The sequence below is a fragment of the Schistocerca gregaria genome, chromosome 4, assembly GCF_023897955.1.
Source record: "Schistocerca gregaria isolate iqSchGreg1 chromosome 4, iqSchGreg1.2, whole genome shotgun sequence".
NCBI classification, from domain to species: Eukaryota; Metazoa; Arthropoda; class Insecta; order Orthoptera; family Acrididae; genus Schistocerca; species Schistocerca gregaria.
In genome coordinates this window covers 157,028,556-157,050,551 of record NC_064923.1, presented here as the reverse complement: position 1 = coordinate 157,050,551, position 21,996 = coordinate 157,028,556, and positions in this window count along the sequence as shown.

Genomic DNA, 21,996 nt, shown 5'->3' with positions numbered 1-21,996 from the left:
TGGTAGAGACAGGTCTCTGTTACAGCTGCCACACTCTCCATACAGTGGCTGCTGATTAGCAGACTGAGCATGGTAGCAAACAAGTATGATGGTGAATTCTTCAGTAGTAATATGACAGCACATGTTTACACAAAGCAAGTATACAGCACATGTTCACACAAAGCCAATATACAGCACATCATCTATATCTACATCTACATCTACATACCTACTCCACAATCCACCATACGGTGCGTGGCGGAGTGTGCCTCGAACCACAACTAGCACCTTCTCTCCCTGTTCCACTCCCAAACAGAATGAGGGAAAAATGACTGCCTATATGCCTTTCTACGAGCCCCAATCACTCTTATCTTTGTGGTCTTTCGCCTAAATGTAAGTTGGCGGCAGTAAAATTGTATTGCAGTCAGCCTCAAATGCTGGTTCTCTAAATTTCCTCAGTAGCGATTCACGCACAGAACGCCTCCTTTCCTCTAGAGAGTCCCACCCGAGTTCCTGAAGCATTTCCGTAAGACGCGCGTGATGATCAAACCTACCAGTAAAAAATCTAGCAGCCCGCCCTTGAACTGCTTCTATGTCCTCCCTCAATCCGACCTGATAGGGATCCCAAATGCTCAAGCAGTACTCAAGAATAGGTCGTATTAGTGTTTTATAAGAGGTCTCCTTTACAGATGAACTACAACTTCCCAAAATTCTACCAATGAACCGAAGACGACTATCCGCCTTCCCCATAACTGCCATTACATGCTTGTCCCACTTCATATCGCTCTGCAGTGTTACGCCCAAATATTTAATCGACGTGAATATGTGAAGCGCTACACTACTAATGGAGTATTCAAGCATTACAGGATTCTTTTTCCCATTCATCTGCATTAACTTACATTGATCTATATTTAGAGTTAGGTGTCATTCTTTAGACCAATCAAAAATCCTAACCAAGTCATCTTGTATCCTCCTACAGTCACTCAACGACGACACCTTCCCGTACACCGCAGCATCATCACCAAACAGCCGCACGTTTATGTCCTCCCTATCCGAAAGATCATTTATGTAGATAAAAAACAACAGCGAACCTACCACACTTCCATGGGGCACTCCAGATGTTACCCTCAACTCCAATGAACACACACTATCGGGGACAACGTACTGGGTTCGATTACTTAAGAAGTCTTCGAGCCACTCACATACTTGGGAACCAATCCCATATTCTAGTACCTTAGCTAGGATTCTGCAGTGGAGCACCGAGTCAAACGCTTTCCGGAAGTGAAGGAATATGGCATCCGTCTGATACCCTTCATCCATGGTTCGCAAGATATGTGAAAAAAGGGCGAATTGCATTTCACAAGAGCTTTCTAAAGCTGTGCTGATGCATGGATAGCAACTTCTCTATCTCAAGGAAATTCATTATATTCGAACTGCGAATACGTTCGAGAATCGTGCAACAAACAGATGTTAAGAATTTTGGTCTGTATTTTTGACCATCCGATGTTCTACCCTTCTTATATACAGGCGTCACCTGGGCTTTTTTCCAGTCTCTTGGGACTTTACGTTGGGCAAGAGATTCGCGATAAATGCAAGCTAAGTAAGGTGCCAATGCAGTAGAGTACTCTCTGTAAAACCGAATTGGAATCCCATCAGGATCTGGTGATTTATTTATTTTAAACCCATTTAGCTGCGCCACAACCCCAGGGATGTCTATCATTATGTCCTCCATACGGAATCTGTACGAGACTCTAACGGCGGTATGTTTGTACGATCCTGCTGCGTGAAAGATTTCTCAAATGCTAAATTTAAAATTTTAGCTATCATTTTTTTGTCTTCCGTTACCAGGCCAGACTGATCAGTGAGTGACGAGATGGAAGCCTTCGTCTCGCTTACCAATTTTACGTAAGACCAGAATTTTTCAGCAAGATATTTTACTAAGGTATGACAGTGGTATGGGTTGAATGCTTCACGCTTCGCTCTTTTTACAGCAGCACGAATATATACTAGCTTTTGCCTTTCCTCAATCTCCTGATCTTTCTTGTACCGCGAGTGCAACTGCCTTTTCTTCCTGAGCATTCTCCGAATTGCGCTGTTAAAACACGATGGGTCTTTTCCGTCCTAACCCGCTTTTTCGGTACGTACTTGTCCAATGCGTGAGTTACAATGTGTTTAAAATTTGCCCATAATTCTTCCACGTCCTTCGTACCGGAAGTAAATGAAGTCGATTCATTTACTAAGTGGGATGCTAACAACTGTTTATCTGCTCTCTCTAGTAAGAATACTACCCTAGCCTTCTTGACCGACTTTTTAACTTTCGTAACTATAGTCGTAATGACAAAATCATGATCACTAATCCCTATCTCAACGCTGATACCGTCGATGAGTTCTGGTCTGTTCGTGGCTACCAGATCTAAAATATTTTAATTCCGCGTTGGCTGTCGATTTAGCTGCTCAAGACAGTTTTCAGATAATGTGTTCAAAATAAACTCCCACTACGGCTTGTCTGTACCACCTGTAATGAATCAATAGACATCCCAGTCTTTACTAGGTAGGTTAAAGTCGCCTCCGACTAATATAGCATGATTACTTCTGCGATACAGAATGTGGACTCCCTCTGAATGATTCTAAAACTATCACGGTGGAACCTGGTGGCCGGTAATAAAACCCCACAATTAACTATATTTCCCCTAGCCCTGTTAAACATGTCCAGATAACTTCACAATCACACTCTACTTCGACTTCAGTAGACACTATATTTTTGTCAACTGCAAGAAAGACACCAACTCCTACGGTGTCTAATCTGTCTTTCCGATACACGTTCCCACCCCCACTAAATATTTCAGAATTTCCTATCTCAGGGTTCAGCCAGTTCTCAGTTCCGAGAATAATTTGCGCGCCACACGCTTCCTGGAGGGCACTAAATTCAGGAACGTTATTCCGAACACTGTGAAAATTCACTGCTAATATCTTGATAGCTGAAGTGTCTTTACAATGAGCGCGTCCTGATTTCCCTGCTGCACGTCGACTGGTGAGTGTTCATCAGGACACCTCGCACTACTGCCTAGCCTAACAATACCCATGTGCACGCCACAAGTACTCTGCTACCCTAGTAGCCGCTTCCTTGGTGTAGTGCACCCCTGACCTATCTAGGGGCGTCCTACAATTCCCCACACAATAGCGCAAGTCTATAAATCTGCAGCCAAGGCCATCACAGAGTCGAGAAAGCCTCTGGCTGAGACCCTCCACTCGGCTCCAAGCCAAAGGACCCCGATCCACTCTGGGAACGATGCTGCAAATAGAGAGCTCTGCTTGCACCCCGCGTGTGAGACCAGCGGTCTTCATCAAATCCGCCAGCCGCCTGTACGAACTATCGCCTCAGAACCCAAGCGACAGGAATCATTGGTGCCGACGTGAGCTACTACTTGCAGACGACTGCAACCCGTACGCTCGATAGTCGCAGGCAAGGCCCCCCGGCAGACAAACGGAGTGCACGTTGGATTTCTTTCCAGCCTTGTACAGTTTTTCCCTAAGGGGCTCCTTCACCCACCTAACGTTGGAGCTCCTAATAATCAGCAAGCCTTTGCCACCGTGTGCCTGCTCCGGCCCTGCTGAAGGAACGGCCACCTGCCCACTGACAGGACGAACGGGCGAGGCCAGCCGGCCAGCCTCCACATTGGCCCTCCTCCTCGAGCGACGTGAACGCGTTGCCAGTAGCACCCTCAGCTGCTCGTGAACCGCGCCCGCACACAGCAAGCGCACACCCTATCCATCCTACTGATAACACCTAACGACTCCGCGAATTTATACTCTGAGGCTGTCAATAAGCAATATTACTCCTCTCAAATACCAGAATACACAAGGATTTTATGTAATTAAATATGCAAGCGCACAAACACTCGGAAAAAATTATAAGTCAAACTACAAAACAAATATGAAATCTAAACACGCGACTCGCTACTGCACTGCTGCATCGCTGATACTTCGCCAGCGGCTGCTCAGGGCTCACTCACATCAAACAGCGACTATGATAGATAAAATGAGGCATAGGACATGTGAAAAGACCTGTGTATGTTGAAGAGGAACAGCTGAGAGGTAAAGGATAATCCCATTGTTCAGCAGCATTTTGCCTGAACTACACCATGCATTTTGCTGATGATGATTTTCTGGGGCACGGTGGATTAATCGTATCCTACAGCAATGATTGCTTAAACCCTGCTGTTGCTCCATCTTTAATTATCATCTACTTAGAATACTACTACAGTGGAACTAACTTTGAGCTAGAGTACAAGATATTCTATGGACACTGCGCTAGTGGTTATTCCTATGTATTTTATGGTGACGACTGTTTCTCACACTAGTATGGTAGTAGTGAAACAGTACTGAATGTCTTTCCTTGTGTATGCTACATCCAGTCAACTTCAAGACTCTCAGTAATTAACTTAAATCTACCAGCACATATTCTTTATATACACATTTCAATCCTCTGCATACATTATAATACAAAAATGATTTCCCTCTTCTCACATGAAGCCAAGTGAAATCAATGCCCAGCTTGTTATTTAGGTAATATGGCCACCATCCAACTTCCTTGCTTGCAAAATCAGTTCCACATCCAACCGTGACCTGGTCGGTTTCAGGTTGGCAGTTATCCCACCACCTCTAAATTATTTCTCCTGGTAGATAGCAACTGGTAGATGAGCGTGTAATCCCATCAGTCTACACACATTTAGTTAGCTGTGAATGAGATGTTCCTGCACACCAGTACTAGTCATTTGACTACCAACAGATTGGAGCATGTTAATGTTAGGATCCCATACAACATTGACACTGAGGTAATGGTTAAAGTCGAAGATATAATGCAATGCAGAAAGTCGTGATACATTAAAATAAAGGGAATTTGCTGGGCACCCATCTGACAAATATTGAGGACCAGTTGACACCTTCTCATAACATTCCTGTTTTTGGCAGTGGCAGAAGCAGTAACATTGCATCTACAGCCAGCAAGTGTGGTACCGCTGCATTAAAATTAACAGCTCAAGAATAATCACGAATCATATTTCTAAAGTGCCAACATACTTCGTTTGTAGCATGTGGTATGTGCTGGAGTGGATGACGGAGTCACGGGTGGGTACATGCTAAAACACGTTTTGGTGGTGTTGTAAAGTGTGTACTGGAACATAGTGTTACTGATTGTAAGTTGAGTTAAGCAGCAAAATAAGTGCATGTAACGGAAATTTATTTTATTATACTTTAAACTTTGTACCACTTTACTTACAGAGCAGATTCAGAATTGTCTATTATCGATAATTATAATTGAAATAGGCAGGAATTTTTCTGTAACCGATATATCAAGTGATGATGTATGGACAGCTTGTTACAAACTGTGATGATAAAGCAACATACCATTGTTACATGCAATTATTTATTTTACATTCTCCATTGTGAATGCATCACATGAAATTATAGAAGGATAATAAACTGCGATGTAGAACCAAAGAGACATCAGCGGTAACCAACTAAAAACATCTGCCTTTTGAAGACTTAATTCGTTTCACAATTATTGCAGGGCTTTATTTCAACAAAGTACAATTACTTCCCACGTTTTTATAGTAACTGCATAAATGTACTCTGATTTATTGTATGTGCCCTACATATAACAAAGCACAAGCATCGTGAAATAGAGATACCCTCATCAGGCCAACATCATCTGGCGCACTTGACAATGACGTTAGACACATTCAGAATAAGAAACGTAGCACTCTGCCCACACGGTACAGCTACCATCACGAAATCGTGGTTGATTATAACTGCTTTCATCATCATCACAGTCCACTACATACCGTACACCTCGTTTGCGCGAAATAAGGTACAAGACGAAACTAAGAGACAGAAATAACGGAAGTTTTGGACGCGTTGCTACAAATACTGGGTTGGGAAGGCCACTGCTGCTCCACGACCACCACCCGCAGCCCTTGAATACACTAGCACTGCTGGTCTTGGCTCCTGCATAGGTAGCACCAACTTGTTGCAGAGTGTTCGGCAATTTCTTCTAACCAAAATCTGTGAGGTGTATTTCTCGCTGTTGGGTACATACATTCATATACTAAGAAAACAAAACAGAGTTTTATTAATTCATTCTGACCACCTGCAGATACGTTTCTGGGTGTAACTATAAACCAGGTATAGTTATTCAACTAATAACTTATTTAACTGCTGGACCATCTACACCAGAGATTTTATTTAATTGGTATCTTTCATTTATATACGTCTATGTTACTTCAGAATTCGCAATTGCCGAGAGATAGGAACCTTCGACCATTCGATTCATTTGTCATATTGTATACTGTAGACTCAGCTATATTTGGCTTGTAATGCGGCAACTACGTATTCCAGCCCCTAAACAACGAAACCAACCAAACTTTAAATATTTCAACGTTGAGGCGGAGTGTACGTGGTTGAGGGCCCTCACACCAACATCATTTCACTTTTTTTTAAAAGGAAAACCAGCAACCTGGTGTTTTATACTCTCAACGCTTGTGACTAAAATGTGTGTATAGCAATGCAAAAGATGCAGCAATCTTAATAGTAACAGTAATAATAATAATGTATCATTCCTGACATTTAGAGCGTCATTTATAAAATTAGAATGTAGGACAAATAGCATTTATCTATCCATAGTGTGAATGTCCCTGCTCTGTGACCTGCATATGTGTGTGTGCGATCACCTGCTCCTGGATGGGTAGCCGTTATTTATGGGTAAAGTGAATCAACCTTCGTGTTCCACGGAAACTTTCGGAGGCGTGTGGAGTGTGGAGGTACTGTGGCTCTGGCGACTCCGATCACTGTGTCTGTAACTGCGGTGGTCTGTTGTTTGATGCGTGGTGAAGATACTAGTCAATTTTCTACTCCCCTCCCCGTCCTGACATAAACCATAGTGTATATGTGTGAATTAATAAAGCGCTTGTTAAACAGTGGATTCTACCCACCCATCCCTATATAGTGGTAACAGCGATGTATTATTTGTATTATAGAGGGTGTTCGGAAATGCCCGTTATATACGTCTAGCACTTGTAGAAGGGGGCAAATACATAAAACTCTGAATAGCATCCATGTACAGAAAGGTATCGTTTCCTTTCTACGACGGCTTCAAATCAGACATTTAACTCATCCATTTATGCTTCAGTAATTAAATTATGTGTGATGCTGTACAATTATAAGGTAACAATACCAAAGTAAAATAATGAAACATCCATTTAACACTTAAGCATATTTGTTTGCACTAACACATAAATATTATGTGTTTATACTACCCCAAAAGAAAAAAAGAACCCAGCATACTCTACGCACAGAACAGAACTGATGGATTATAACAGCAGCTCGATGTGGAGTCCACAAACGTCGTTAGAGACATCGTAACTACGAAAGATGTTCTGGTCTCCATCCCACCGGGTCTCCCAGCAGTTTCTAGTGGACTGGCCTGAACTCGTGCCAGCAGATCTTCCTTTGTATCGCAGCAAGGCAGACGTTACGTGACATCAGATGACTGACGTAGAGCAAGTCATCCTGTCTACCCAATTGCACGCAGGACATGCAACTCTGAGTGTTTCCTCTTTTCCTCAACAGACATGGATGCGTTAAACATCTGAAGTGACACCGTCGTAGAACCTTGTTCCAAATATTAAGTACTCACTCCCCTCTACGAGTCCTAGAAGTTTGTGACGGGAGTTCCCGAATGCTGTGTATAGTCAAGAAACCTCGTCTTGTTAGACTTCTCCTAGGTACGTCATAGCGTGTATGGGTCAATACTTTGTGTTAACACCAACAACAAAGCACTAGATTAATACAAAGCTAACTGGTGTGAAACATACGCCTTAAAGATGAAATTTCTGAGGATGTACGTTTGGAGCGTGGAACTGTATATAAGTGAATCGTGGATTGTGGTTAAACTGGAACTGAAGATAATCGCAGAGTTTGAGATGGGGTTAAAAACACGTGGACTTATAAGGAATGAGGGTTTTACCACAGAATTGGTGAAGAAAGGAACATATTGATGCACTGACAAGACGAAAGGACAGAATGATAGGGCACGAGTTAAGCGATCAGGAAACAATCGCTGCAGAATTGGTGAAGGATTCAAGAGAAGAAGGGACCTCCGTAGTGCTAGTCGTAACAGTACAGGGTAAAACATTTAGGGGAACACAGTGACTGGGCTACAATTCATTTAGGGCATACGGTGCAAGAGTTTCACGGCAATGAAGTAGTGGGTGCATGAAAGCAATTTATGGCGGGCGCCATCAAACCTGTCCGAATACCGATGATTAAACAAAAAAGAAAAAAAGATTAATTTTTTTAACCACTTGATTCGAAGATTCCAAACTTTTAATCTTCTAGAAACTCAAAGACTTTGCTCTGTCGGAGGTTTGTGTCAGACCACTGGCCATAATGATAATAATAACAATAATATGTGTAGGCTCCATAGCAACACAGAAGCCACTTCAAAGTTCCGTTATTGTTTTCAACTGGATAATAAAGCAATTTCTGGTCTATTATGGGAACTATATACATCTCAGAGAAGGCATTTGCATGAGACGTTTAGCCATATATGATGGACATGTCTCAATTTACAATCATGGATGATGCATGGTACAAAGTAAAAAGTTACTGTGCTGTGTAGACTATGTGAGGAGGATGTTGTTCATATATTCATTTTACAAACTGTAACCTTCACCATGCATCACGGGTAAATTCCAGTATTTTGGTGGGGTGTTTAAGAAATAATTATTGGAAACATACTTAACTATTATTTCCCTCTTACGCGTTAGTGATAACAGTAATGAATTTTCAAAAATGATTCAGTTTCGTGACCTAAACAGAAGTGAACCTCTTTATTTTTACCACTCAGGAAACTTTGTTTCAGCCCTCAGTGGAAAAAAAACTCCCAGTTTCGGAACCTCTGAAGTAGATGAATGTGGCCTTTTCCTTCTTACAATTACTGCGCAAAATTTCTTTGCTTAAAGGATTTTCGGTTCATCGCTCAGTTTTCTTGATTTTAACTCCACAGACGTTAATCTCTAAGAGGCTTAACTTTCCAACTGTGCGAGAAAATTTCGTCGATTTTCCATTGTAAAGGAACATTTCTAAATGGAGTCGGGCGTATCTAGCTTTGGTTTGCTACGCTGAATTTCAGTTCCTGGCCACTCACTAGTTTCCGGTTATTAGTTTTAAAGCCATTGTCGCATTATTACTGAAAGCAACAAAAAATGATGATAGCCCTATTGAATGGATAGTAATTTATATTAGAAGTCGTCTCAGTAAATGGACGTTAAGAAATTAGCTTATGGGATGTCACATCAAGCCCTAATTTCTTGTGTCTTTTCTTTGCGGTCGTAAGGCGCAATTTATGATGGTGGCAGTAGAATCATTCGGCAGTCAATTTGAATGGGAAATAGTATAACTAATTTTCACTTCTGTCAAAGTAATATTTCAGATTAAAGTAACATCTCCATGGGGAGGCAAAGAAATTTATTGGTAGTTGCATACACAGTGGCCTAATACAGGACAGTCATACTGAAAGCATCAGCTCCGATGAGAAAACAGGTTATTATCTGCTAATCGTCCTAAAGCAATGCCTGATCTAGCGTGAGTATGCTATACATATTTCACATCGCATTTGAAGTGTGGTTAATATTCTGAGGACATTGCTCTATAACTCAGGGGACCTTGAGAATCGAAAACAGGGCGATTGGGACCAGTCCTAGACATTCGTACAATGTGGTTTTTTAAACCATGGCTTCAAACACTTACAGTGCCATAATTACAATTCATAAGTTATGTACACACACTGATGTATATATTAAAACAATCCTGGTAGTAAAATAATGTGACATGTAGCATTGCGGAACAAATTAAAAGGAAACTGACACCTAATCACAGCAAAAGCAAGTCCGTTTGAGAAAGGAGCATGCTGCAGGGGTATAAAACTATTCAAGAAGTTGCTAGAAGATTAAATAAATTAATTAAACGTAAATAAACAGGAAACATCGGACATTCAGACTCATTGGAACTTATTTATTAAGAGTGCTTCTCGCTTGGTCAGTAGCATGTTGCCCTCTCATGAATTGTTTTCTTTTATATACTGATAATTTGTAAATTTTGTTCTGCACAAAAACATTAGAAACCTCAATGTGACTGGGGTCAATATGTCCACAATTTACTTACACGGTGTGTGTTGGCAGTATTTAGTATTTTAATGAACTAACATAAAAGCATATATTACAACTCTTCAACATAACAGTCTTAATTCGGTTTTCATGAATGTTACATTCTATGTACGCGAATGAGAGTCTCATTGAGCATAGAGGTACGCAATGCATACACCTAGAAATATATATATATATATATATATATATATATATATATATATATATATATATATATATATATATATATATATATATATATATATATATATGCGAATATAAAGCTGAGCAAAATTTCAATGGATACATCTGACTCAGAAAGTAAATTATACATTTTCAAAATAGTAGAAAGGGTACAGAAACAATATGTTCATTGTTACAGGCATTTAGTATGACATCCGTTAAACGTAAAAATCATCATTCTACAAATCGTAAATGCTATATTTAAGCAGCGAATAAACAGTGTAAATGGAGCCATATTGACAAAACTCGCACAGTGCTCAGTTCAAACCATGAATAAAAATTAATGGTTTCTAAATGTAAAAGTGTAGAAAACGTCATTATATGGAAATGACTCAAGGAGAAATTAATATATTTTAAAACTAATAGTTTTCAAAACAAGGGAAATAAATATTTCTAGTAAAATTGATGCCTGACCTGACAAAAAATGAGAATTTATTGAATTGTGTACAACACGCTACTGTTGCGGAGACGCTTTAGGAACTCAAATGGCAATCCCTGGAGGAAAGGTGACGCTCTTTTAGCGATAATTTAGAGAACCGGCATTTGAAGCTGACTGCCAACAATTCTACTGCCTCCAACAAACATTGCACGTAAGGACCATGAAGACACGGTAAGATAAATTAGCGCTTTGATGCTGTAATGATGTTTGCTCTCCAGGATTTTATGTAGTTTTAGGCGTCACATACTTGTTTTGAACGTTATTGCTGTCAATATTTACTGTAAAAGTAACTTACTAGTTGATTTTCATTCATCACAGTATTTCTTTTTGTGTTATTGATTCGTATGGTCAGTTAGTCGTAAGTGTTTTTACGTCGTACATCGAACTCTCAACAATGTGTTTGTATTTCGCGGCGTGCGGTTGCAGCTGTAGCGGTTCTAAAGCTACGTACTGGCAAAGTTATTCGTGCACTGTACTCGAATATTATATTCAGGAGTTTTTAACCTTTCATCCCAATATTAGCAGTATGTTTACATTACGTGGCGTGCACTTGCAGTTGTATCAGTTCTTTAGTTCTGACAGAATTGTTGGTGCACTGTTATTCGGTTATTAAATTTAGCAGTTTTCAACATTGTCTCGTACTGTCCATAGTGAAATGACGGTTTAATAAACTTTCTCAAAGTTTTACCCACTGTGTTTTACAGAATTGTATTCGCGTTGAAGACATTTATTAAAACCAGCTGAAAATTACCATACTAGGTAATTTTCAGCTGGTAATTCCTGATTACTGTAGTGAAGTCGCTGCAGTCATGGACTGTGCGGCTGGTCCCGGTGGAGTATCGAGTCCTCCCTCGGGCATGGGTGTGTGTGTTCGTTCTTAGCATAGTTTAGGTTAAGTAGTGTGTAAGCTTAGAGACTGATGACCGTAGCAGTTAAGTCTAATAAGATTTCACACACATTTTGAACATTTTGTACTGAAGTATTTCAGAAATGTTTCTTCACTGTGTTTAATTTCGTTCAGTGTTCCATTGGGCACTTGAATTTTTGGTTTTAGATAAAAATTGTGTAAAGTTTTTGAGGTATTTGTAATAGTTTTGACTTAGCAGTAATAATAAAAGTAGTTGTTTCCTTAGTGCAGAGCAACATTCGAGATGACAATTGTTAGGTCTTTACATAGATCTACTGTTGAAATTGAACTTAGGTAACTTAGAGGATTAGTTTCTTCAGTAAGTGTTAACATTTTACCATGAGCGCGACGTATGAACATTGTCTTAGGTTTGGGAGTAGTGAGTTATCGTGTGACATAAAAAAATGTTCAAATGTGTGTGAAATCTTATGGGACTCAACTGTTAAGTTCATCAGTCCCTAAGCTTACACACTACTTAACCGAAATTATCCTAAAGACAAACACACACCCATGTCCGAGGAAGGAATCAACCTCCGCCGGACCCTCCGCACAGTCCATGACTGCAGCGCCTGAGACCGCTGGGCTAATCCCGCGTGGCGTGTGATATATTCTCAAAGTATTTTCATTGGAGTGGGGGGAGGGGGGGGGGGGGAACCAGTTGGCATTCTAGCAAGATCCTCTTCTGGAAATGCAGAATTTATAGCAGAAATAAGCTGACAGAGAAAGAGGAACGTAAGATCTAAGCACAGTTTCAAAATGCAAAGGAAGAACTAGATAGGTTGAGGGGGGTGAAGGGCGCAATGGAAAGTGGCAGTTGGCGAGAAGTCAGCTAGGTGGAGGAGATACTCAGAGAGTTGTACTTTTCGTATAACCAATAGATTTGACCCAGTGTCAGAGTAAAGTTGAGAGAAGACTTTCGTAGCCGTAGGTGTATGAATCATGCAGCAGGTCCTCGGCAGTTAGGGAGGCTAAGTCAGTCGCATATTCTAACAGAAAGAGGAAGGATCTGCTGCTAGGTAGTTCACATGACAGAGGTGTGGGTCAACAGTTGCTGGAAGTGTTGAGGAGTGAGTACCAGGTCGCCAGCACTGTGAAGCCTAGTGCAGAGAGTTGGCTCAGGTGTCTTAACATAGGTGAATTATGGAGGAATTTTATGAAAGAGGAACAGGTAGTGATTGTGGGTGGGGTTGTTGCTACTCTTGACAGAGACCTGACGTACTCAACTGGTGACTCTAATGTGCACTTTGTGCAACTGTTTCAGTGATACGATCGGCCTCGTCTTAATTCTGCTGTTAGGGGTGTTGACATGGGGCTGGAGAAGGCGATGCCGCAGGAGGGCATGGTTCACATTGCATTGGTGTCAGTTGTGTCTATCAATAGATTGTGTTTCAGTTGGCGTTGCCTGCACCGCAACAGGTATAAGAAGGGGAGGCTGACAAAGTTTGTAGGTGACAGAATAGCGGGTGATGGTGGGAAAATTCCTTTAGTAGTTTGTGTTAGAGCTGACCCACTTTTAGAAGGAAGTCCGCTGATAGCTATCCTTACTAAAAGGAAGTCCCTCTAACAAAAGGATCCCCTTCAAAGGAGGTCAGGTACCCAATCAGTGAAGGAATTAGCTTATTTTATCGAAACAGAAGAAGTATTAGAGACAAAGTTAGTGAACTACTTACAGATATTGACTCTGACACTATTGGCATACCAGAGCACCACTTAAATAATTATACATTTCAGGTGCTTCCTTCACGAGGTTCCAGATTAGCTAGCTGTTTTCCTAGGAGTTCTTTGTGGAGTGGGGGAGTGTCCATGTAAGTAATAAACAGCATTCCGTTTGAGTCCGTAGGCGTATCATGGCAAAGCACTGATAAGGTATCTGAATGTTGTGCAGGGGCAGTTGTATTTAGTGAAACTCAACTTTTAGTTGTTGTTATTTATAGGTCCCATAATTCTGACTTCAGAGCATTTCTGCTCCAGAAATAGAGGGTTCTTGGTTCACTTTATTGGACGTACCGAAAAGTAGTTATACATAGTGACTTCTATAACAATTTTGTATTTGACTGTTCAAGATGAAGGGTAATGGAAGATCTCAAACACACATATGATCTGATGCCGACTGATTTTCTTTTTTCAGCCAGGGTGCAGAGGAACAGTTGCACAGTCGTAGACAACATTTTTATTCCTTCGTCATTACTAGATGGGCATTGTGTTAGTAAAAGTGGCCCTTCAGACCATAATAAATAAATTTTAACAGTAAAATTTTTCTGTACTCAGAAAAATGTTATTTTTGATTAATAGTTATACAGAAAATCTACTCCAACAACAATAGAGCATTTTTTAACCCTCATTAAGGAACAAGAGTGGCAGGGGGCTTATAGTGCTTGATAGATGACAAATATAATGCTTTCCTTACATTTTTCGTTCTATTTGAGAATTACTTTCTATTACAACGTCCTAAACGGGTTATTAGCAATAAAAGGCCGCATGGGAGGCTGAATAAAGGGATAAGGTTATCATGTAGAGCAATGTGGGAATTCTATCAAAATGTTAGATCACAAGAGAGCTAGAGTAGCTCATCACATGCAAGGATAAAATTAAAACCATTTGATCAGTCGTGAAGGAAGTGTCTGGTCAGCACCACAAGATCGACGATATAAAGTCAGTTAGTAGTGTATGTATTTTTCTGTTACTGATAAATCAGATATATGTATATTATGCAACAGTTACTCTTTTAGCGTTGTTGGTGAATGAAATAAAAACTTAGTTTCTACAGGGAAATATACAATTCTCTTGGAAAAAGCGTTTGTAAGACTGATGTCTGAAATATACCTCTATGATAGCGACAGGGGGGAGATAAAGTCAATAATTAAATCACTGAAGACTAACGACTCTCATGGATATGATGGAGTACTTAGCTGAAGATTGAGATACTATGCTGTACTTAGCCGTATTTGTAGGTTACATGATGCTCTTTGCCGTGCACTGTACGGTGGCGTGCGGAGTATTTATGTAGATGTGGAAGTAGATGTAGATCAATCCCCTCAGAGCGAAGCAACACCTTAGCCCTCACAAATAAAGCAGCGATCGAGTCTCGTGCCCAACAGTGGGTGCAGTGCCTCTGTCTGGGCATAAGGCAGTAGTGATCAGCTTAATGTTTTCTAGGAATGGAAGGAGTGACCCATAAGGAAACTCCTAAGTCTCAATTTGAAAACGCGTAGATTACTGCTAGGATTTCTGAATTCTTGTGGTAGCTTACTGAACATGGATGCAGCAGTATACTGCACAACAGTCAAGGAGGTGGGATCCAAATGCTGACTGGGTTCCTGCCTAGTATTAACTGAGTGGAAGCTGCTAATTCTTGTGAATATGCTGATATTGTTAACGAGAAACGATAATAAAGAAATATATATGTTAAGATGCCAGTATCTCTCCGATATTGTAATAACAAACGACAATAATGAACGTGTATATTAAGAGGCCAATATTTCAGAATAATGAACAGAGGTCGACAAGAGGTTCGCGAACTTCCACCACTTATTGCCCAAACCTCCCGTTACTGACGAGAGGACCCTCCATACTGTAAATCACAGATTTTGATACGCTTCAAATATGCTATAAGGCAAGTATCCTGAGCACCTGGCTACCCGGATTTTTAGCGACGGCCCTTAGTTTTTGAGAAAATCGATTTTCAATTCGACTGTGAGCTTTGTATAACGTAACATTAGATGCATTCGGAGCAAGTTGCCGTAGTGAAGCGGTAAAGGTTTGTGCCTACTGCGGTGTAGGTACCGCGTTCGAACCCTGTTCGTGTCCTTTTATTTTCAAAATCGACCGAATTTTTCAATTTTATTTCAAAGAATATCAACAAACTGTGTACGGTGTGCGAAATTATAAAGATATATTCAGTTATTAAGTTTTCCAAATATTCATTCCATTTGTGGTTCTTAGTTGGAGTTCCATATGTTCGTACAACGGTTGTTTCTTGTACTACCTGAAATCGGTCTGAGCCCATTATCGTCTCCTCTACCGTAAATATCGTTAGCCGTAACAGGAACCCCAGCTCCTAGTTGCAGCCAATGAGGATGCGAGTTTCATTCCTTTAAGTACGCATCTAACTGCTACAGCGTCAGTTGCTCACAAAGCGTCTCTAGCGCCGTGTGCTAGAAAAAGTCTGTGAAATGGAAAAACCAAGTGCTTCTGTGATAGTGCAGCTAGAAGAAGATCCACAAGTAGAGAAGCTGAATGAAGAATCAAAAGGCGAAATCAGAAGTGCCATTAAATACGCCGAACATCTACTCTGTGATTTGAATGTCGTAACGAATATACCGCCTAGCAACCTCTGCCAGTTCCGTTGCAATTGGCCATGAGATATGTATCACAGTACAGGATGTCTTGGCCGAAAGTGAACTAACATATGTCAACGAAGAAGATGAATTGGTATAATATGATGCGGTAAGTTTTACTTTTTTGTGAATACTTTGTGTTTCGCCCGAATAAAAACATTAAAAAAAACCTTTCACTTTGCAGTGTATGGGGTTAGAGGAAGATGGCGATTACGTTCCCGAAGAGTTCGCGCCAGAACCGACAGATTATGTGCTTCTAACGTACAAGGAAATAAAAGTCGATCATGCAGCAGCTCTTTCTAAATGGAGCTTGAAATGTTTGCAATCTCACGGAATTTCTCGATTGAAACATAAATCGATAATATATCGATGGAACGAGGATGTACATCGAGGTGGAACTCGTCCCGATAAATGGGGATCCATTGATTGCGGGACTTATGAAAGGTTCGTCGAAGCAAGGCAGAATTTGGAACAGGTAAATCTTATTGACGTGAAACATATGTCGAGTATATCGCAAAGAAGAGAATGGATCGTGATTTTTTTTTCTGAGATCAGGTGACAACGAGAACTCTACAGCAGTGGGCGATGAACGCTGCTCTTCCCTCTTTATCGGAAAGCTTCAATTTCATGGCCGGCCATGTTTGGGTTGAGCGATTCAAGAAAAAACATAAGATTCGGCGAAGAAAAATTACAAATTTCGACAGCTCTAAAGAATTTGCGATGACAGACTAAGTTTTAGCAGCTTCCGAACAATTCCGCATATAAATGAGAATACTTATAGAGAATTTCGACCTTGACTTCGTAATCAACACTGATCAAACTGGCTGCCAGAATTAGGCAACTTATAATAGATCACTTTCGGAAAAAGGAACGACAACAGTTCCAGTCGGAAAAAAGATTACTACTCATTCTTATACGCCCCAGGATACCGTAAAGTCTCAGGAAAGGTAGTCCCATACGTTTGTTTTATGTAAGCAAGAACCGTCCAGAAAATTTGATCGAAACGTTCAAAAACGTGTAGACGAACTAGCTGGGAAATACAAAAGTGCAGTCGGGTCCTGCATGTAATCCGGGAAGTTCACGAAACTGGTGTACGAAGAATTTTTGCGTTCTGTAATTCTTCCGTACGTAGGAAAGAATTTTATTTCGTACGTTAATGATTCGTGGAGAGGAAAAACTGATTCATCTTTCGACGAGTACCTGCTCCCTAAAAGTGGTCCCACCAAAGTACACTGCTTATTGCCAGCCCTGCGATGTTTATTTTTGCCGACAGGTGAAAATGTTCACGAAAATTATTCAGAACGCTGCCAATTTGATGAAAGAGAGGTAGCTTGTAGGAAAGATTCGATAAAATTAGATTCATTAATCCCACCAATTCAGCGCACCTAATTTTGAAAGCATGGTTAGATACGCATGGTTGGCATCGAAATTAGTGGATAAAAGAGAGATATTTTTGAATGAAAAAGAATTGTTTCCTGGTATCGCTCATGAAGAAACCCTGCGCCTGCAAGACGGTTGTTTTAATAAAATGCGGGTGGTGCTGCGAAAGTTTGTGTTTCGGTTGTTTCCATGATAAATATCAGCCACAATATTGTTCCTGCACATCAAGCAATGTGGACGTTGAAAAATAAGATTTTGTAATATTGTATGACAGAAAAAATTAATATCTGAATAAATCTTTATAATTTCGCACACCTTACGCTCTTTGTTGATATTCTTTGAAATAAAATTGAAAAATTCGGTCGATTTTGAAAAATAAAGTACACGATAAAGATTCGAACGCTGTACCTCCAGTGCAGTAGCCATAAACCTGTACCACTGCGCAATGCCAACTTCCTCGGAATACACGTAATGTTACGGTATAAAAGGCGTGCAATTAACTTCAAAATAGATTTTCTCAAAAACCAAGGCCCGTCGCTAAAATCCGGATAGCAATAAGCGAATCAAAATAAGCTGACTACTAATCGTGTCAAACTGTCACTTCAGAGACCATTCGAATAGTAAAAATGGTACCTTCAGGCCTTTGAACAAGATCCTGCACACGAGGTTTATACAAGAGTTTACTTTCTATCTGAACACCTAGAGATTTAAACAGTTCAGTTTCACTAATCAAATGTCCATTCCGTGAAATTAAAACGTGTTATTTTTCTGAATTGAGTGTTAGAAGCTGTAAAAACTGGGTCATACTGTGGTTCGGCGTCAGTTTCTTTTCTACAAGCTATGAACTTCTGTCACGAACTGTACTATTTGAAATAGTGCCAGCGTTGATCACAACATCCTTTGCTATCAAGGTAATGTCATCAGCAAACAGAAATATTTTAGAATCACGTGTAATGCTAGAGGGCTTATCTTTCATGTAAATGAGGAACAGGAGCGGCCCCAGCACTAATAACTCGGGCACCTCCATTTATCCATGACCCACTAAGGCCCCACACGATAGATATTCTCAACAGTGTCGATAAAGGCCTTTTGCTATTTCTTGTTGAAGTAAGAGGTGTATCAGTTGTGAGCTACATACACCCAATATTCTATAATCATCCAACTTATGAAGCAATATTTTGTGATCAAAACAACCAAATCCCTCAGTTAAATAGAAAAAGATTCTAGCGTTCGAAACCTTTTGTTTGATACATCCAGAAGCTCACTGTGAAAAGATAATATAGCATTTTCAGTTGATAGCCACTTCTAAAAGCGAAATGTAAATTTGATAGCTAATTATGTGAAATAAAATAATCTGTTATCTTTAGAGACACAATATTTATCATCAGCTTTAGCAAACACTGATGGTATATAAATATGTCTAAAATTGTCTACATTATCCCTTTCTCCCTTTTTATAAAGCAGGTCCACTACTCACTACTTTAGTCGTTCACTAACCACTTGGTGACTCCTGAACATTACACTGGGTATTCTGGCATTGGCCTCTTCGTGTATGTATTCTTTTTCGTCGTTTCTTGTTAACAATATTAGCTAATTTCCAAGAATTTGTAGCTTTCACTCGGTTAATACTAGGCAGAAACCGAATCAGCATTTGGGTCGCACTTCTTTGACTCTTGTGCAGTATACTGCTGCTTCCATTTTAAATAAGCTACCTCAAGAATTCAGAAATCTTTGCAGTAATCCAAGCACTTTCAAATCGAAACTGAAGAGTTTCCTGATGAGTCACTCCTTCCTTTCCTTGACAAATGAAGCTCATTCCTGTGTTATATTGTAGGTTGCCTTTACATAAGCTTGTGGCTTGTTTTTTTTTGGGTTAATAAACATTTTATTTTATCTACTACTACTTTCATGGTGTAATTTCATGCACTGAAACGTTCAATGACCTTGAAGATTTGCTCCTCAGACGCGTGAAATATAAATATAAAAATGAAGTCGGAGGCATACAGATGGTAATTTTTCCCTCGCACTATTTATGACTGGAAGAGGGAGAATAAAACAAGTAGTGTTACAGGGTGCTCTCCCCAAGCAACATAGGGTGGCTTGCAGAATATTTACGTAGATGTGGAAGCAGATTTAGATCAGTATCCTCAGTTAGAAGCAAAACATTTAACCTTTGCAAATGAAGCAGTGATCGAATCACGTTCACAACATCAGGTGGAGTGCCTCTATCTTGGAATAAAGCAGTAGTGATTAGTGAGACATTCATGTTTCAAGCGGACATTGTACGTAAACATAGGAAAATGTAAGGACGTGACAGCCGTGCCCTTGCCACACCGTCTGTGTAGTTGGTGTATTACAACGGACTTTTCGAAGTGTCTTCAGAGAGCGTAAAACATGTGGCCACGGAACACCACGTCAGTATTGTGCTCGGAAAAAGATCCTGATTAAAAGGGACCAGCGACGCGTTTCTCGGTTTAAGAATCAAAATCTCTTCGAAAACCGAAGGGAATTGGTTGGTTGATTGATTAGGGTAAGGGGACCAAACAGCGAGAAAATCAGTCCCTCCGGAAAGATGGGAAATGAAATCGGCTTTGTCCTTTCCAAGAAACCTTTCCGGTATTTGCCGGAAGAGTTCAAGTGGTTCAAATGGCTCTGAGCACTATGGGACTTAACATCTGAGGTCATCAGTCCACTAGAACTTAGAACTACTTAAATCTAACTGACCTAAGTACATCACACACATCCATGCCCGAGGCAGGATTCGAACCTCCGACCGTAGCTGCCTGAAGGGATTTGTGGAAACCACGGAAAACGTAAAGCAGTAAGGTCGTACTCGAGCTTCAATAGACATTTTCCCAAATGTGTGTCCAGTGTGCTAACAACTGCAGCAACTCGTTCGGTGGACAGGAATTACTGCAGTCGGCGAATGGAGGTTCATCCCAACCTATTAGTGAGAGAGAATTTTGATTTGAACTTCAAGCAATGAACATTTAGTATCAGTCACTTTGCAAGAGGCAATTGCTCACACAAGCATTAAAGGACGAATACAGCAAAGTTCGTCGGGCTGGTAGAATATGCGGCTGGTTTTCTGAGCAATCTCCCTCCTTGTTAAATCTCGAATGTCTTACAAAATCGGGTCACTTGAAACCCACAGGAAATCTGCGTCTCACATTGGAATAACGGGTAAAACGTCTACATCATCATACCAGTAATTTGTAGGAATTGTGCAGGCAAATCCTCAGCGAGCGCCTTAACCTGAGTGTGACTCACCTGCATTACTTTTGGACTCAATCCAAACCGACACCATAAATCTGTCAAGCCAAGGGGTGGGGTTCCAGGTTGTTAAATGATGTTTGTCTTCAATTCTCTAGTCGAAGAGCTTTTTGTCCCACTGGTACTGGAAGGGTTAATGTGGACGCAACAGTGAAGCGAAATTTGAGTTCTCAGTCAAGAACCGGGGATCGCATATCAGGGTGTATATTCAGATGGCACATTTTTACCACCTGCCGTCCGATCTTCTGACTGCAACACGTTGCATTAAAACTGGAGCTTGTTTGGGTCATGAGCTAGTCGACACAAGGCAAGACTACAGCAACTCCAGATCAACCTCTACCCGATCAGTTCCTACAGGTATATGACTCAGCACTGGGCACCTAAGCTGTGTCTCATGCTTACCTGTCAGCCCTCACTGCCTGGACCCGGAACACTAACTATCCCCTGCCGCCAGCCTCGGGGCACTGAGTCGTTTGTCACCTGCGGTCGATCCGACCACTCCAGCAGACCAAGGTGCTGTCACTGTTCGTTCTTAATGGTGCAGCCGCAGTAATTAAATTGCCATCGATTCGCGTTGGCTGTTTTCGTATCGAAATACAGAAAGAGCGCTCCGTGTCATGCACAACTGACAGTGCTAGAGTCGCGAATGATTTACGTTCTTGGAATGTGGAGGAAATTATGCTCTCAATTTGAAACCATAATGCATTCTAAACTCTGACGGCACCTCAACAGGAATATTATTTCCTCATTATGTGTACACGGCATCACATTGTTGTTTTTGGTTAAAGGTTTTGGCGGAGCGAACACTAAATCTCCCTGTAAATCACACAGATTTATTCCGATTTTTTATAGCCAAACGACGAGTTCTAAATGGACAAATGAGTTGAAAATTGACCAGCATTATGTGTAATTTCAAACGAATTGATAATTTCTAGAAAATAATAAGAGCAATTAAGAAAAAGTAAATACTAATCATATGGAAACAACTTCTCCAGATTTTTACAGACAAAAGGAGAGTGGTAAGTTGATAATGAAATCAACTTCATCAGTGTGGAATCTAGTTCTTCAATACATATAAATGGGTGAGAATAATGTAGTCTAAAGTCACCATTTCCTCAAAACACGTGTTTTGTGTTAGTTAAATATTATTCAGTAGGGGATGCAACTGCAAAAATATTAAAACTTCCACGCACTCGACAGCAGAAAAGTTCACACTTTATGTTCCCATGCATTGTG